The sequence below is a fragment of the Nicotiana tomentosiformis genome, chromosome 11 (assembly GCF_000390325.3).
Source record: "Nicotiana tomentosiformis chromosome 11, ASM39032v3, whole genome shotgun sequence".
In the NCBI taxonomy this organism is placed as follows: domain Eukaryota; kingdom Viridiplantae; phylum Streptophyta; class Magnoliopsida; order Solanales; family Solanaceae; genus Nicotiana; species Nicotiana tomentosiformis.
In genome coordinates this window covers 22792250-22798249 of record NC_090822.1, presented here as the reverse complement: position 1 = coordinate 22798249, position 6000 = coordinate 22792250, and the positions used below count along the sequence as shown (strand labels likewise).

The 6000-nt window shown below is 40.4% G+C and overlaps 1 non-coding gene across 1 annotated transcript; it reads left to right on the top strand.

Moving 5' to 3' along the window:
* The first annotated feature begins 5064 nt into the window (after positions 1-5064).
* TRNAY-GUA (transfer RNA tyrosine (anticodon GUA)) lies at positions 5065-5147 on the top strand. Its single transcript has one exon. It is a non-coding gene; the product is annotated as a tRNA-Tyr (tRNA).
* The last annotated feature ends 853 nt before the right edge of the window (positions 5148-6000 follow it).

Genomic DNA, 6000 nt, shown 5'->3' with positions numbered 1-6000 from the left:
ACTTCTTCACCGGCTTTATCTAAGGTTATGAATTCAGCCTCCATTGTAGAGCGGGCAATACATGTTTGTTTGGACGACTTCCAAGATACCGCTCCTCCACCAATAGTGAATACATATCCACTCGTGGACTTAGAATCAGTTGAACCGGTGATCCAATTTGCATCATAGTATCCCTCAATCACCGCAGGGAATTTACTGTAGTGCAAGTCAAAGTTCTGGGTATGTTCTAAATATCCCAAAACTCGTTTCATTGCCATCCAATGAGATTGGCCTGGATTGCTCGTATATCGACTCAGTTTACTTATAGCACAAGCTATATCTGGTCGTGTACAATTCATGATATACATTAAGCATCCCAACACACGAGCATAATCCAATTGTGATATGCTTTGGCCTTTATTCTTTGCTAATGCAAGATTCACGTCAATTGGAGTCTTTGCAACTTTAAAGCCCAAGTGCTTGAATTTTTCAAGTACTGTCTTAATATAATGAGATTGTGACAATGCCAGACCTTGAGGAGTCTTATGGATCTTAATTCCCAGAATTAAATCAGCAACTCCCAAGTCTTTCATATCAAACTTGCTATTGAGCATACGCTTAGTAGCATTTATGTTGGCAATGTCATTACTCATTATCAGCATATCTTCCACATATAGGCAAACAATGACTATGTGATTTGGAACATTTTTAAGTACACACATTTATCACATTCATTTATCTTAAAACTATTTGACAACATTGTTTGGTCAAATTTCGCATGCCATTGTTTGGGTGCTTGTTTTAGTCCGTAAAGAGACTTAACAAGTCTACATACTTTCTTTTCTTTACCTGGAACCACAAACCCTTCAGGTTGTTCCATGTAAATTTCTTCCTCCAACTCTCCATTTAAGAAGGTCGTCTTAACATCCATTTGATGAATTTCAAGCCCATACACTGCAGCTAATGCTACTAACATCTGTATGGACGTAATTCTTGTAACTGGAGAGTATGTATCAAAGTAGTCTAGACCTTCTCGTTGTCTATACCCTTTGACTACGAGTCTTGCCTTGAATTTATCAATAGTGCCATCATCTTTGATTTTTCTCTTAAAAATCCATTTAGAACCCAAAGGTTTATTTCCAGGAGGAAGATCAACCAATTCCCATGTATGGTTGTTCAATATGGATTCTATTTCACTATTGACTGCCTCTTTCCAAAACAATGATTCGGAAGAAGTCATAGCTTCTTTAAATGTTTGAGGCTCATTCTCCAATAAGAAAGTCACAAAATCTGGTCCAAATGAAGTAGAAGTTCTTTGACGTTTACTACGTCTTGGATCCTCCTGATTACATGTACTTTCTTTTGTTTCTTCCCGAGGTCATTTAGATCCTTCACCAAACGACTCACATTCCTTTTTATATGGATATATATTTTCAAAGAACTCAGCATTATCTGATTCTATAACCGTATTATTATGAATGTCGGGATTTTCTGATTTATGAACCAGAAATCGATATGCTTTACTATTTGTCGCATATCCTATGAAAACACAATCAACGGTTTTCGGTCCTATCTTTACCCTTTTGGGTTTAGGAACTTGCACTTTTGCCAAACACCCCCACACTTTAAAATAATTCAAGTTGGGCTTCCTTCCTTTCCATTTTTCATATGGAATGGATTGTGTTTTGCTATGGGGCACTCGATTTAATATTTGATTAGCCGTAAGAATGGCTTCCCCCCACAAGTTATGTGGCAAACCAGAACTTATCAACAACGCGTTCATCATCTCCTTTAATGTGCGATTCTTTCTTTCCGCAATCCCATTAGATTGGGGTGTGTAAGGGGCTGTTGTTTGATGAATAATTCCATATTCTAAACATATTTTTTCAAAAGGAGATTCATATTCACCACCCCTATCACTTCTTATCATTTTTACTTTCTTGTTAAGTTGCGTTTCAACTTCATTTTTGTATTGCCTGAATGCATCTATTGCTTCATCTTTACTATTCAGTAAGTAAACATAGCAATATCGAGTAGCATCGTCAATAAAAGTTATGAAATACTTCTTTGCACCGCGAGATGGTATTGACTTCATGTCACAAATATCTGTGTGAATTAAGTCTAAAGGATTTGAATTCCTTTCAACTGACTTATAAGGATGTTTAACATACTTAGATTCCACACATGTTTGACATTTTGATTTTTCGCATTCAAACTTAGGCAGTACTTCCAAGTTAATCATTTTCCGCAAGGTTTTATAATTGACATGACCCAAACGTACATGCCATAAATCATTTGACTCAAGTAAGTAAGAAGAAGCTGAAATATTATTATTGTTTTCCACAACCATTACATTCAGATTGAAAAGGCCCTCTGTGAGGTAACATTTTCCTACAAATATTTCATTCTTACTTATGACAACCTTGTCAGATACAAAAACGCACTTAAAACCGTGCTTAACAAGAAGTCCAGTAGAGACTAAATTCTTTCTCATTTCGGGAACATGAAGGACATTGTTCAAAGTCATGACCTTGCCAGAAGTCATTTTCAGAAATATCTTCCCATATCCTTCAACTTTTACTGTTGAAGCATTTCCCATATAAATTGTTTCTCCGGGTCCAACAGGAACATAAGTAGCAAAAGCTTCTCTAACTGCACAAACATGGCGAGTGGCTCCAGAATCAAACCACCACTGTTTAGGATTTTTCACCAAGTTACATTCAGAAATCATGGCACACAAGTTATCAACATCATCATGGTTTACTACCATGTTTGCTTGACCCCTTTTCTTGTCTTTCTTCGGAGCACGACACTCCGTAGATTTGTGTCCGGTTTTCCCACAGTTGTAGCAGTTTCCACTGAACCGCTTCTTGCTTGGGTTGTATTTCGGACCAGAAGCCTTCTTCCTCTTTTTGTTAGCTTCAACAATATTTGCTCCCATTATTGTTGAATTTCCACGGCCTCTCCTTTCAGCAGCTTTATTGTCCTCTTCGATTCTCAACCGAACAATGAGATCTTCAAGGGACATTTCCTTTCGTTTGTGTTTCAAATAATTTTTGAAGTCCTTCCACAACGGAGGCAACTTCTCAATCATTGCTGCTACTTGAAATGCTTCATTGATGACAAGACCTTCAGCAAGTAGATCATGAATAATCACTTGCAATTCCTGAACTTGGGTAATAACAGACTTGCTATCTACCATTTTGTAGTCCAAAAATTTTGCGGCAACGAATTTCTTCATCCCGGCATCTTCAGTTTTATATTTTTTTTCAAGCGCATTCCACAATTCTTTTGACGTCTCCACGCCACTGTATACATTATACAGATTATCATCCAATCCGCTAAGAATATAATTCTTACATACAAAATCAGAATGCTTCCACGCTTCAATCACGATAAAGCGTTCATTCTATGGAGTTATATCTGGCAGATCAGGAACATCTTCCTTGATGAACTTCTGTAGACATAACGTAGTTAAGTAGAAGAACATCTTCTACTGCCAGCGCTTGAAATCAATCCCGGAAAATTTTTCGGGTTTTTCTGCCGGTGCCAACGCCGGTGTTTGGTTTGTCGATGCGTTGGCAGTCACCGTCGGAACAGCTTGGTTTTCGCTTTCAGTCGTCATTTTTCTGTAAAAGAATGACACAAACAAACGTTTAATAAACGTTTTCAAACTGGAGTAAAAATCACGTAGATTTTAATCTCCAACAAAACGCCACGAAGGCTTTACTCTCCAAAACGGGAGTACACAAAACCACAAAGGTTTTAGTTTGCAGAATAATAAGAATAACACAAATACAGAAATAAATAATTAAAATTCCTTAAGATTGTTAGTCCCGCCAATATTATTGTATTTGTAAATAATAATTCTGGGAAATATAAGTTATCGTAATGAAACAGTAATTAATTCGAGCCCACTGAATTCACAGTATTTCCTTAAGGAATTTAATCCCCTCCTAGTACCCAAGGTTATGGATTATTTCCTCCCAGGATAGAACGAATCACACACTGGTGTAGCGGTACTTCAAACCCCAGTGTTTCAGCGAACACAAAGTTCGGTAGCAAATCACACTTACAGTTGCTTTGTTTGAAGTTAAAACAATGCAGAACAAAGGAGTAGAAACTCAGAAAATCGTATGGAAATGCTGAGAGGAAGGAGTGCAATGTATAGCCAAAGTTGAGCATTTTCAGTTTTGGTGTTTCGTTTTGTTGTCTTTCTTTAACAGCTGATGCACATATTTATAGCAGTCAGCTTTGAAGATGATTCTTAGGGATAAGAAGGATCCACTGGAAAGACTGGAGTAGTATCTTCATTAGCCGGAAGGAATTAGTCTCCACTAGCGTCATTCGAAGAACGAACAAGAAAAGGGTTACTGTTTAGGATAGATGGATGTGGCCCAATGGCTAAAGCTCTGCCAGCTTCTTGTAGACTGAACTCTCTTCTCTTTAGGCTCCGAGTTCTTTTTTGGGGGGATGGTCTAATTTACTAGTGGCAACGAAGTTCTTGGTAATTAGCAAGGGGGAAGGAGGATCTCCACTCATTTCATTCATTCAGTGCCTGCGGTGAGGCGCGACCCACAACAAACGAAGGGGGAAAGCTTGCTTTGCTTGCTGTAGCCCTATTTTTGTAGATTAGGCTTGGTAAGCGTAAGCTATATTTAAGTAGGCTCGCAGCTTCGCTCGGTAGAAGAGCCTAACTTTTTATTATATTAGTAAAGCGCTAGCGCCCAACCTATACAAGGGCTTTGAAGGGATAGGGGAAGAAAAGAAAACAAAGAGGGTCATCTTTTTTAGGAACATGGCTCCTTCATTCACTTGCTCATGAACTCGCAGCTTCGCCAGAAGCGATGAGGGGGGGCTGGGGAAGGCCGACGACTACATGAGGGGGAAGCTTTCGTAGAAGCTTTACCCCTTGCTTTACAGAGATAGTTATGAACTGACTAAATGACTAGATTCTCCCGGAACGCTAGCTAAGCTAATCGTCTTAGTTCCCTTCAATTAAATCAATAAGCTTTTTGATTGATTCAGGGCGCCGCCCCCCTTCTTAGAATTAGAACCCATTGAGGGGGGCCTCGGCCCGGGAAGGGGAGAGTGGCCGAGTGGTCAAAAGCGGCAGACTGTAAATCTGTTGAAGTTTTTCTACGTAGGTTCGAATCCTGCCTCTCCCACTTGTTTGTTGTAGACTTCAGAGAAGAGAAAAGAGGCATTCGTCAGCGTAGGAAGGCCAACCGAGCGAAGCTCTTTCTTTTTTTTGGCCGTGCCGTGAAGTGAAATTGTATCGTATGTTAGTTAGAGAGGTTGGCGAACTACTACGATCTATAGATTTCCCATCTATATCCAATCCCAACGAGAATAGAAGCGAGTCGCTTCCGGCCTGTCTTGTAGTCGTAGTCTTTTAGCTTATGTAGTCGTCGGCCTTCCTACACGCATGCGTCCGCCAGAATGCCTCCTTGGTTCGGGACGAATCCAAGCCGATACATACGATAGGCGAAGGAAAGACCCCCATTTCATAGCGCCTGGGGAACGCAAGTTTGAACCCTCATTTCTCTGTAGTGTTGTCACACAGCTGCCTGCCTAGAAGAGCAACTCGCTCTATAGTGTTGTCACACAAGATAAGCACGCCGCCCGCCTGCTAGCCGGGCGAATTGAAGTTATCTTCCGGTCAACTGTCCACCTAGTCAAGTGCAAAAAACACAGTAGAATCATGCAACGCACGCTGCTGGTGTGCTTCCTGCTCGCGAGGAAAGAAAGAAGAGCGACAGGGTTCAGTTCAGATTTGACTGTTTGCAGCATGGGAGAAGATTCCCCAAAAAATCTCTGGGAACAATAAAAAAAAAAAGATATCTTGGTAACGAAAACTATAGGGGGCTGTATTGGCGAGATCCAACGGTGAACAGCTGCCCAAAAGAAAAGCCGCCTGGAAGTCCGAGGACCTTTAGTACTGTACTCTACCCCCGAACCAGCAGCCTTCGCGTCAAGCAAGACCGCCCTTGTCCCTTTCCTTTCTCCATTTCGCCTCCT